The sequence below is a fragment of the Ursus americanus genome, chromosome 20 (genome assembly GCF_024610735.1).
Source record: "Ursus americanus isolate L20-20 chromosome 20, mUrsAme1.1.p, whole genome shotgun sequence".
NCBI lineage: Eukaryota > Metazoa > Chordata > Mammalia > Carnivora > Ursidae > Ursus > Ursus americanus.
Window position 1 is genome coordinate 48670645 of NC_142146.1, and position 12552 is coordinate 48683196.

At 34.5% G+C, this 12552-nt stretch overlaps 1 long non-coding RNA gene and 1 pseudogene across 1 annotated transcript in view; one reads left to right on the forward strand and one right to left on the reverse strand.

Moving 5' to 3' along the window:
- Window positions 1-12552, forward strand: part of LOC123801944 (uncharacterized) — a 327897-nt gene that overhangs the window by 136513 nt on the left and 178832 nt on the right. The gene's annotated exons all lie outside the window — the stretch shown is intronic.
- Window positions 3408-3497, reverse strand: LOC123802822 (U6 spliceosomal RNA; annotated as a pseudogene).

A 12552-nucleotide genomic window follows, 5' to 3' on the forward strand; every position in this document is an offset into this window, starting at 1 on the left:
TCAGGCAGACAGCCAAAGCCCTGCCTAAAATAGCCTTGGTGAAGGTGAAAGTGTAGAAACAGGGAGCTTTTAGCACCAGCTGGGGAATTTGCTTTTTCTTTTTCCTGTTTGTTTCTGATTAGTCTCTGAGAGCCTCTGCCTCACCCTCTTAGAATAACCAGATGACTTAAAACTTTGGGTAGAGGCACTGGTCACCCAAGAGGGCTCTTGACAGTAAGAAAGTGTATGAAACTCCCATTCCGGCCAGGCTGTCGAAATGATGTTTGTTTTTTGTTTGTTTTGCTTTTTGTGGTTTTTTGTTGTTGTTTTTTATGGTTGTTTTGTCATTAGTCATATGGGTGCTTAAGAATTATAGTGTTTCAGAACATTATAGCTAGAAGGGACTTTCTACATTCTGTACATTAGAGGGCATTTTGTGGAAGAAAAAGAAAAAGGTATGTCAACAAGTAAGTTAGCTACTATCACAGCTAAACAGGTACATGAGTTTTCCCAGCTTTCAATATGCTTGATATGCATTGTGAATTTCCAAAAAGGGGAGTATAGTATGCAAGGATTCGTAAAATTATTTGATCATAGATCTCGCTTATTTATTTATTTATTTATTTATTTATTTATTTATTTATTTATGTCTACAGATTATCTCATAGGATTGGTACATCATAGAACACATGTTGGGAATCCTGATCTGGTAGAACTCACTTAATGTAGTCAGTATCAAGTCATTTGACTTTGTATAAAATAATGTGAAAATTTTAGCTTTAACAAACAGCACATGAATTTCTCTTAAAGTACACTTAGAGTCCTTGGGGATGGAAAATAAGACTCCAAGAACACTGGTGTCAGTAGGAACTTAAGAAACAACTAATAAAAATGGTCGAGTTGTTCTGTATGACAAAGCAAAAGGGATCTGTTTTCCTCTGAGGAGTAAAGAGACTCTGGGGAGAAACGGAGCAGCGAGATGATGTGAAGAAGGAAACCAGATGAAGTCAAGAGCCTCAGAAATTTCCCAGAAGTTGGTACTAAAGGAGAGGTTGCCTAGTATGTAGTTTAAAATTATTCCTTCTGCTATCATTTAAACCTCCTCTGTGAAGTCTTCCATACCCACAAGTGTTGTGGTTAAACAAGTACTTTTGAATGGAAATTGATAAAAGATTTGCATCTCATATCTGGATCAGAGCAGTGAGGAATGGCGACAGTGTGTATGAAAGCAGAAGTTAGGCATGGAGAAGACTATAAGAATATAAGGACTCTGGGAATTTGCAGACCTCTCTGGGGGCATGAAACTGGAGCACATCTTATCTGGAACTCAATGGACAGAGGAGTCTTAGCTGGCATCTCAATATATGTGTACACACATTACCATCATCATCAGATTTCAGTGGACTAGAGGGGCCCCAACTGACATCTGAGGATATTACACACATACATTACTATCATCCAGGCCAGATGTAATGGTGACCAGCAGTAAGATGCATTGCTCTCAGGAAAAATAAAATAATAAATTAAGAGAAATAATGTATGACAGACTAACAAGTCACCAAAACCATTTCTTCGGGCACCTGCTTTTGGCTCAGGTCATGATCCCAGGGTCTTGGGATCCAGTCCTACACTGGGACTCCCTGCTCCACAGGGAGTCTGCTTTTCCCCCTGCCTCTCCCCCACCTCATCTCTCAATCTCGCTCTCTCTCTTGCTCTCTCTCTCAAATAAATTTTAAAGAACCAGCCCAACAAACAAAACAACAAAAAACATTTCTTCTTCCTGGGCACCAGCTTAACTACATTTCCTATCCTGTCTTGGCAGTTAGGTGTGAGCATATGACTGACTGAGTTCTTGACACGTAAATAGAAATGATAGATGCCACTTCCAGACCTTGCCCTTAGAAACCTTTCTCATGAATCATGGAACACTACATCAAAACTAAGGATGTACTGTATGGTGACTAACATATCATAATAAAAAATTATTATTACAAAAAAAAAGAAACCTTTCTCGTGAAGTTCTTCATGATCTTTCTCCTTTGACTGATTTGATATAACCAAGCATTGTAGCATTGAATACTGCATGCAGAGGATAGAAAAATCACTCAGAAGAAAAAGCCAAATTCATTCTTGCAGCTTCTCCATCTTCTGCCTCCTACGGTGCCTGGTGGTCAGCAGCACTCAGCTGCCAGCAGCTTCCCCTGGTGATATTGTAGCAGAACGCCTCTGGGGAGATGTCTCCCTGTGAATAGCTTTCTCTGACACCCTAGACAGTAGATTTCTGGAAGGTTTTGCTGACACAGTACCACAGTGACTTCTCTGCCATTCAGTGAGACATGGCCATGCCCTCTCCACCAACGTCAAGATCTCAGTCTTTTAAAAGGTTTATTGTAGGGACACCTGGGTGGCTCAGTTGGCAAAGTGTCTGCCTTCGGCTCAGGTCATGATCCCAGGGTCCTGGGATCGAGTCCCACATTGTGCTCCCTGCTCAGCAAGGAGCCTGCTTCTCCTCCCTCTGCTTGCTGTTGCGTGGTCTCTCTCTCTGATAGATAGATAGATAGATAGATAGATAAATAAATAAATAAATAAATAAATAAATAAATAAATAAATCTAAAGAATTTTAGAACTATTTATTTTAAAATCTTTATGGGAACAAGGTAAATTTTTATTTATAGCCTATCTCAATCTTGATGATGCACTGTCCTCTTTTTTTTGAGTATAGTTGACACACAGTGCTGCACTAGTTTCTGGTATACAACAGAGTGATTCAACATCTCTATGCTTTGTGCTATGCATGCCACAAGAGCAAATCACCATCTGTCACCATACGATACTACTACAATGCCATTGACTACATTCCTTATTTTATACCCCTCCATTCTGGTGGCCCACTCATTCCTCAGTTGGAACCCTGCATCTCCCACTCCCCCTTACCCTTACTGCCCATACCCCTGCCCCTCTCCCCTCCAGTAACCATCAGTTTGTTCTCTGAATTTATAGGTCTGGTTCTGCTTTTTGTTTCTTTATTCATTTTTTTTTTAGATTCCACATATAAGTGAAATCATATGGTATTTGTCTTCCAACTCTTTGACTTACTTCACTTAGCATAATACCCTCTAGGTCCATCCATGTTGTCACAAAGGACAAGATCTCATTCCTTTTGTGGCTAAGTAATATTCCAGTAAGTAGGTATATATTTAGCACACATATACATATATAAATATATGTACACATATACATGTGTATGTGTATATATGTAATATATATATATAATATATATATGTTTGTATATGTAATATATGTATATATGTAATATATATAATATATATAATATATATATTACATATATATTATATATATTATATATATACACATCTTCTTTATCCATTCATCTATTGATGGACCTTTGGGTTGCTTCCATATCTTAAAAAATATGGACTGCTTTAGGAATTACATGTCATCCTTGTACAGAGGCCATGCTAACCCATTTTAGTATATGTGCTACTAAAGTGAGCACTAACACACTGTGCTTTAGAAGAATTCTGTGGGTTTTTTTTTAAGGGAAAAGGGATTATTACTACATTTATTCAGAGCCAGAGTGCCCATTGTCATTAAGATTTCATTTAATAGGCATTCATCTTTCTGAATAACTACAGAAATGCCTTTACTTAATTCCATCAGAGTTTTAGTCTAAGTAAGAGTTACATTTTGTGGGGTACATTTGATATTCAGATAAATTTATTTCCTAAGTATTACATTTGGATTTAGTGATAAATTAAAGTTTCCAAATTCTTTGGACATATATGGAGAGTTCAGAAGTAAATGCTTTATTTTGCTTCCTCGCTTTTATGGAAATGTGATTGTATACCTTTGCCTTCAGAGGAATATTTCATATTTTATTCCCACTATATATCAAATAACAATGATTCTGTAATAACTGATTATAGTAATAAGTATATCTATTTGAATTTTTTAACTGTAATGTGAGTGACTAGTATAATTTCTCTGTATTACAAAAGTTTTCACAGAGCTATCAAGTGTTTTGTGTTAACATATTGCAAAATTAAAACTTCTTGATATTAAACCAGAGTATAAAATATTTTTGAAAGTTCAGCCTATATGAGTATATTTCTGAACCAAAAAGTCACACATATTAATACAAATGACCCTAGTATATAATATAATTTTATTCCTAAACTATTTAAGCAATTTTTCTACTATGAAGCATGGATATTGGTATTTAAGAACCAATGGCACATGGGCATATTATACATTAAAATGCAGTATTACCAAAAACAATGGTTTAAATTTAGGTAATTAAAGATTTGACTTGTGTGTGTATATATATACTTAAATTAAGCATATATGCTTATACATATATATTTAAATTACCAGTATGATTCTAACATTTTCATGAGTCATTTATCTGACTTCAGTATAGTAGAAACAGAAGTTTCTAATTCTTATAAGAAATGTTCAGTGTTTTTAAATGACTATAATAGACCAATTAAGAAAAAAACTAATAAAACTATAGGAAACCAAGCTTTTAGTTATTTAATATTATAAATTGTGTACTACCTGATACTAAGTGGTATAGAAATCTAAATACATTTATCAGATTTATTAGAAGGCATATGTTGTTTGTACTCCTTAAAGGAATCTTGGATTATGTAAAAAATTATTTAAAACAAGCTGAAGGTAAAAGTCTAAATCCAATGCTAATGGGGAAGTTACTGAGCTTTCGGTTCCAGCCAGTGGCAATCTGCCTGTATATGCACAGCCAAAAAGTTGTATCCTGCTCTGCCGCTTGTACATTATAGAGAAATAGCCTTCTGGTCTCTTTGAAGAAGAAGCCTTGAGAAGAAGCAGCAGCCTTGAGAGTATCAAGTGCCTAATTCCAAACTCAGCCATCTCCCCTACCTGTATTTCTCTAAACACATATTCACTAGCAAACAATAGTCTAAGTAAAACAGATTTGTCATGTATTTGGTCACCCTATCCATCTAGGGAACTGAGACATGTGTTTATGCAATAATTTGCAGTATTGTGAATACTAGAATGTCCCTATGCAAGTCTTTTGCATTAATGTAATAATAAAACAATGCTCAAGTTAATTGTCTTCATTGAGCTGAACTTGAAATACACACAGGCATATAAAAGGTTGCCTAGCAGATGTGATTCTGGGAGCCCGGGGAAAACTCGTTTCCCAGAAAAACATCACTTCAATTACAAAGATGCAACTCCCTGTTCTGATATTTTGATATTTGGAAAGTACATACAGATATAGATTTAATAATTAGGTATCTGTGAGAGTAATAAGTTTCTTTAAATTACACTAAATACCAACAGCAGCTATGGGATTGCTTTTGGAGAGTTGGTATGGGGAAAGAGACAGTACTGTGTGCCTCTCAGGAAACTGGGAACATCCAGGACAAAAGAAATGCAGAAAAGAGCTTTTGACAGGCAATATAAATTTAAAACTTGACTGTTATACAAAATTGTGCATATTTCCAGAATTTTAAATCATATTGAGAGCTTGTCATATTTATTTTAGATCTCATTTTAAGTGGTGAAAATTAAAGTTGAGGTTCCCATCTTTCCCTTTCTAGGGTGTGCGCTGCTGCTTCTCTCTGCAGGCAATCCCTGTGATGTTACCATGTATCCAGTCCACATTTCCACACTTTCATTACATACATATGTGTCTGAAACACATGCATAGTCATTGTCTTGTCAATTTTAAAAATTTATGTAACTGGTTTCATATACAAATAATTTTCTACAACTTGTTTTCTTCACTCAACATATTTTTGAGCTGTAACCATTTTAACTGCTGCATAAGGTCATTTGTTTGAATGTATCATAATGTGTTCATCCATCCCCCTCCCATGGACATTTAGATTATTTTCAGATCTTCGCCATTACAAGTCAATGTTTCTGATCATATCTGCTTAAGCTCTTGTGGGAAAGCGTCTCTAAGGAGTTGTTAGGTATTAGGGTATGCCCATTGGCCACTTTTCTAGATACTGGGAAAGTTACTCTTCTTGGCAGTTTTAACTGTTTTATAGAGGGATTCCTACTTAGATAGATACAAACATAAAAATGTTATATATTTTTTCGAATCAATGCTTACAACTATGCTCTTTTGAATCCCCTCACGCAATTGAATTTCTAATAATACAAGTGTTTGGGTTTTTTTTTTTGTTTTTTTTTTTACCTTTTTAGTTTCTTTAGTGTAATATATTTACTCAGATTTTCAGTTTCTTCTTGAGGTCAAATTTAATAGTTTTCTCTTTTGCTAGGAAATAATCCTTCTTGAGAGGTTTATAAATTTATCATCTTTCTTGAGAGGTCTATAAAATTATAGAGTTACATACAATATTTTCTGATAATTATTTTCATTTTCCTTTGTCTCTGGTTCCAGTCTCATTTCTATACTCATTTGTGTGTTTCCCTCTTTTTTCTTTTTTTAAAAAGATTTATTTATGTATCTTAGAGAGAGAACATGAGCCAGGGGAGGGGCAAAGAAAGGGGGAGCGAGAGAACCCTAAGCAAACTCCCTGCTGAATATGGAGCCCGCCATGGGACGGATCTCATGACTAAGAGATCATGACCTGAGCCGAGGCACCCCTTTTTCTTGATCAGATTAATCACTAATCTTTATATTTTCAAAGAACCAGCTTTGGATTTATTTTTTTCATTAAAAATTAACTTGGGGATTCTTCTTATTAATTTCATCTTCATAATTTTTTTGTTACTCTTTTTATAATTTTGATGGTGAGTACCAAATATTTTAGTTTTCATCTGAATAGTGTTTTGTTGTACCTCATTAGTTTTGGTATGTATTCAGTAAATATTTATTGAACACTTATTGTGTTCACTGATTTGGGAACATGTAAACACAAAATTCTTGCCATAAATGTGCTTACATTCTAGTAAAGTTTGCATACTACTTTATCTGCTATAAAGTGTTCTCTTTTGAAACTTTCTTGTTTCACATTTGTATCTTCTCTTATGCAAGTGCTCTCAAGGAGAGCGTTTCCTAATATCTGAGTACTTGAGGATTTTTTTTTTTTTTAAACTCTGTTTCTGGGGCACCTGGGTGGTACAGTCAGTTTAGCCTCCAACTCTTGGTTTTTCAGCTCAGGTCCTGATCTCAGGGTTGTGAGAGAGAGAGAGAGAGCCCAAGTTGGGCTCTGTGCTCAGCTTGGAGTTGGCTTGGAGTTTCTCTCTCCCTCTCCCTCTGCCCTTCCCCCACTCCTAAAATAAATAAATCAATTAAAAAAAAACTCTGTTTCTAATTTAATTGGATTTTATTCTGACAACAAGGTTTTCTTTATAGCCAGACAAATCATCAATTCAGTAAATATATGCTGTATCTTTTTTGTTGTCTAGACCTGTCTCATTATGAAATAAACCTATTGTAGGCTTTTGTTTTAATATTATACATATCAAATTCTTATTCCATTTCAAATGTTTTTGCTTTATATAATTAATTACTTAATTGTTTTGTACATATTTATAATTATTGTATTTTCTTCATAAGTTGTAGAAGAAATTCTATTTTGATGTAGTATCTATTTGTATCCTATTTATTGCTTTTAACTTTAAATTTCACCCTGTTGATATTCTATGCTGACTTCATTTTTGTTTGCCTTTGTCTGGTATTTTTTTCTTTTCTTTTCCTAACTTGTTATTTTCCACCATAACTTTATTATAAATGTATTTCTTTGAAGTAACAAATAGCCTGTCTTTTTTTTTTGTATTGAGAAATAACTGATATACTTCACTGTATATGTTTAAGATGTATCACATGATGGTTTGTGAAATGATTACCACATATATTATATATCATAGAGTTTAGTTGACATTCATTATCTATCTCTTATAAATACAATAAAAAGAAAAGAAAAAAAGTATCCCAGTCATGAGAACTCTTAGGATCTTCTCTCTCAATGTTTTTTTTGTTGTTATTGTTTTAACCCAGTCTGATTAATGATAGATTTTAATGTTCACATTTAGTGTAATGCCTGATTTGCTTGGGTTATTCCTTCTGCCTTTATGTTTGTGATTTATATTTTTTATTAAGCTCTTCTTTTCTTTTTCCTTTTTTTTTTTCCTGGGTTGAGAAAGTTGCAATCTACTTCCTTTATTTCCCTCCTCCGATGTTATATGGATCATCTCTTTCTTTGTCTATATTTTCCTGTCTTGTTCAATTTATATTGTGCTAAAAGTAATTTTTCTATAGTGTAGGGCTTTGGCTTGAAAGGCAGTTTTGATTTGTTAGTGTCAGGAGGTTATAAGACCCAAACTGCTCTAGTCCTGATTATAGTATAGTCCATAATAGTCTTCACTCACTGTGAATTGAAAGTTTCCTTGTGACTCTTAGATTGGTCCACTGTGCTTTCCAGACGGTACTTATTCATGATTTTAGGGCTCTCCCATGCTCAGGACTAGCTAAAGCCTAAGTGCCTTCTCTCTACTTTCTCCCATACACCATGATACCACATGGATTTTAGTGGCTTTTGCCACCTCCTTACTTGTGGGGATATCTTATCGCCTAGTTTTGTTATTGATGTTATCCATGGCTCTTTGTTTTTGCTCTCTTAGTTGCTCTCTGTTTTTATGCAGGGTCTTGGGAGATTCATAAACCAAGTCCTCACTGCCAAAATCTTCCACAGTGCCTCCTCTTTGCCTTCCTTTTTTGATAGAAAAATCTGGCTTCTGCGTGAAGACAATAAGGAGAGCAATAGGAGGTATCATAATAACACTGACGAGAGAGGGTGGTGGCATGGAATATAGTAGCTGTGGTGGAGGTACTGAGAAGTGGGTCAAATTCTGAAATCTCTTTGGTGTTTTTCTTATTATTTTTTAATTCAAGGCTACATTTTCTCCTACAGACATTCTGTTTCATTGGAAATTTGTTCTGTGATTCTTTTGGCTGATGGCTTCTTATAGATGTGATTTTTTCTTGTTGGCTCATTACAGCTCAGGTCTGGGTGTGTGGTATTTGAAACTGTGGGAATTCCAGAGGTGGTGGGGTGTGGAAGAGAGGTTTCTACCTCTGTGGCCTTCTGTTGTAGAGGCAGGGCTGTTAGTTGCCTATTGAGGCATCTGACAAATCCACTTTGATTGCGATGTTCCTGTGCTCTCCAAACCTCAAATGCAGGAAAAGTTTTGTTCTCCCATTCATTCTTTATTGGTCTTTCCAGTGTCAGGAACACGGTCCACGTTCATAAAATGCTGATGGCAACTTTGCCTTGGGAACTCTAAGTGGCAAGATCTTCCCAGTTCCTGTCGCTTTCTGTTCTTTGTCCTTGGCCTGACACTTGGATAGAGTCCCACATTGTCCCATAAGTCCCACTTACACCAGAATGAATTCAAAGTCTACAAACCTATAGGTTCCAGGAAAGAGAAATAGCTTAAAGTTGAGAATGGATGGGGAGAGGGAGGGAACTCTATTTAGGTCACTATGCTACAAGAATTTGCTCTTGAAAATGCTCTTTCTATGCCAAATATCTTTAAAATGATCAGAACTTTATTAATCTTATCTTAATATACATGTGGATTCAGTACATTTAGTTAATAGATTGCCCTTATTGTAGGTTGTCAAAAAGATTGATAAAACTATGAAGATCATAAAAGAATAAGTCTACTTCAGGAAGAAAATAGAACATTATTTTTTATCTGAATTTTCTTGAACTTTTTGTTTTACAAGATTGTTTGGGAATAGAAAGAAACATATGACAGGGTTCTTGTTCTCTGGGTGTTTAAAGCCTGTTTAAAGAATGGCATATATCAAATTTAAAAAGAAAGAGAAGAAAAGAGAGAAAAAATTATCTCATTTAAGGCAATGCAGTTCCATCTGTGCTTTTTAGACAAGTGCTGTAGAAATCAGAGGAAGGACAGAACTGGGCAGCAGTTACCTTAAGTTTATATTTCTTCTTATTTCATGTTGATATGGCTAACCAATGGTATTCTTCATATTTCATGTTGATATGGCTAACCAATGGTAAGTGAAGTTTTATTCTACAAAATCTATTCATTGTAACTATTGTGCCAGGCACTGAGGATTCAACAAAGAAGGTAATATTGATCCTCCCTGCCAGGAATTCATAATTTAGGAGACTCTGCTCAGGAGGGCATCCATCTTGAATTGATTCTGTTCTCAAGCTTTGTGATAGACTTAGTTCATGACCAACAACTTATATATGGATACGGTTTGAGCCATCTATCTATAGCAAACAATGTCCCTAGTGGCTCGTGCTTACAAGGAAATCAGCAGATGCAATGTTGCTGTAGTTAAGATTTGGAAAGTTCCTATGAACATGATGACATAAAAACCTAAATTTCTCAGTGTTTGTCAGTACTGGGTATAGAGATGGAACTTGCACTCATTCATTTTTAATGCTGATCTTATTAGAGAGTATGTGAAAAATGTAAAAACATACATTTTTACTTAAAAATTATGATTCATGCTTCACTGGAGCTGAAACATTTTGTTTAGATGCAGCTCAATTATCTTTCAACTGAATCATTTTCAAAACTTATTTTAAGCAATTGATTTTCAGTAATAATACATTAGTCTTTGTGATGTCAAAATCATTAATAATAATAAAATCTTTGTACAGAGTGGTCTGAGCAATATATAATTTCATTATGGAGCTAAATGACATGCACACATTTTGGCTGTTCATGATAAGAAAACTAAAGACAAATATGTGTTTTTCTTTTCTTTTTTTAAAGATAAATGAATTCTGTCTTTTTATTCTGTTTAAGAATTCACTCTTATCCTCCTTCATTGTGAATAAATATAACAAGAAAGGTCACTGAACTAATATTAGACACTGTGGTATTAAATCCTAGAAAAAACTTGTACAAAAAGGAAATTTATTTCATTTTTTAGTTTCAATCATGAAAAGATAATACTGATGCTTCTAAATAGATTAGTGAAATGTTTTTCAGTGACCTAGGTGCTGTTTTGAGGCCATTGGCCATGGTCTGTAAAAATTAAAGTCTGAAAAATCCAGGTATTATTTTCAGTGAAATAAAAATCTTTTCACTAATGTAGTGATTTGTCTTGCTCACAGCTCATATTAAGATATGGAAGAAAATCTACAAAAGCCCATGACATTACTCAATGTCTGAATGGCTAATGGTTTTTTGCGAAGTATTGTAAATACTTTAAAGCATTAAAAAATTTCTATTCAACTTGAAATTATTCAGTGAATCCTTGACAAAGGGGCCTTTGACCACTTCAGATTCATAATGTCTTAAGTGTAATATTAAGTATGTGCAAATCTAGAACACTAGAGTTTTTTAAAAATATGTCAAGAATTCAAAACTTTTTATTTCTACAACTGTTTCATGGTTGCCATGGCTTCAAAAGAAGTATTAAGGTATTCAAAATCTTTTCTCCGTGGTCTGTGGCTTTTCTATATTGTTGTTATAATGGAACCAGGAGCTCTCAGTGGCTATAGGAGCTTTGTTACTCTTGCCAGAGCACAAAGCAAATGAAGGTCATGTCTGAATTTATTTACAGAATCCTATCTGCAGCGGATTAACTGTTGAATATTTATACACAAAACATGCTAGGAATTCAGAAAAGATTTCTCTGGGGCTTACCTTAGAATTCATGCTCTCTTTAATTTGCTCAATTTTAAAATCCCAAGGTATAATGCATAGATATTTGCTTCTGGAAGACTATCCTGACTGCCCTCTTTCTTAGGGCTCACTGTATCATAACCCCTGTGCCACTGGACGAATGTCCATTCCCACTGACTCATCAGAAACTCCTTCAGGCAAGCAGCCGTGTCACATTTGTCTTTGTACTTTCATTGCGTGGTCAGTGCCTGCTTCATAGTGAGGGAAAATGTATCTATGGAATAAATTGATCCCAGGTTTAAATTCAGGAGAGACAACAAACTGATGAGAAAGGCAAGTAAGATAATCTTTTGTGTAATTACATAGTGTATCAGCTTGCTTGGATGTACAAATTACTTGTCATTCATTTGCTCTTACAACTGTTTTCATTCCCTTTATAGACTACAATTTTCTACCAAAGTTCTCCTAACAACACAGAATGAACAAAGACCCCAGGGGCAGGAAGGTTAGTCTGAAGGGATTGTCATAGTTGTAATATTTTTATGTTTCATATTTTAAAAATGTGAAATTTCCTATTATCCATCTTTATTTCATTATAAATTATATATAAATATAATCTCTCCATATTTATTTGATTATAAACATGATTTTTTTTCTCTAAATCTTTAATTAAATTAGTCCAGGAATATTCATTTTATTTATCTTATGGATTTTTATAACTTCTGACTGATAAATGTGGCACTAAGCTATATCTCTTCAACAACAGGCCATTTCTGGAAACAAAGCCCACTTTTCAACTATGAGCATCTTGATTGCTTCTTCATGTAAAACTTCTATGAGCTTGAATTCGTTCTGAAATATTATATTAAAATTTTAAGTGATAATAAATTTAGACTTCTTGATTGATCGATAGGATCAGAAATATTATCCTATTTAGAGAACACAGAAAATATTTAAAGTATTACACAACA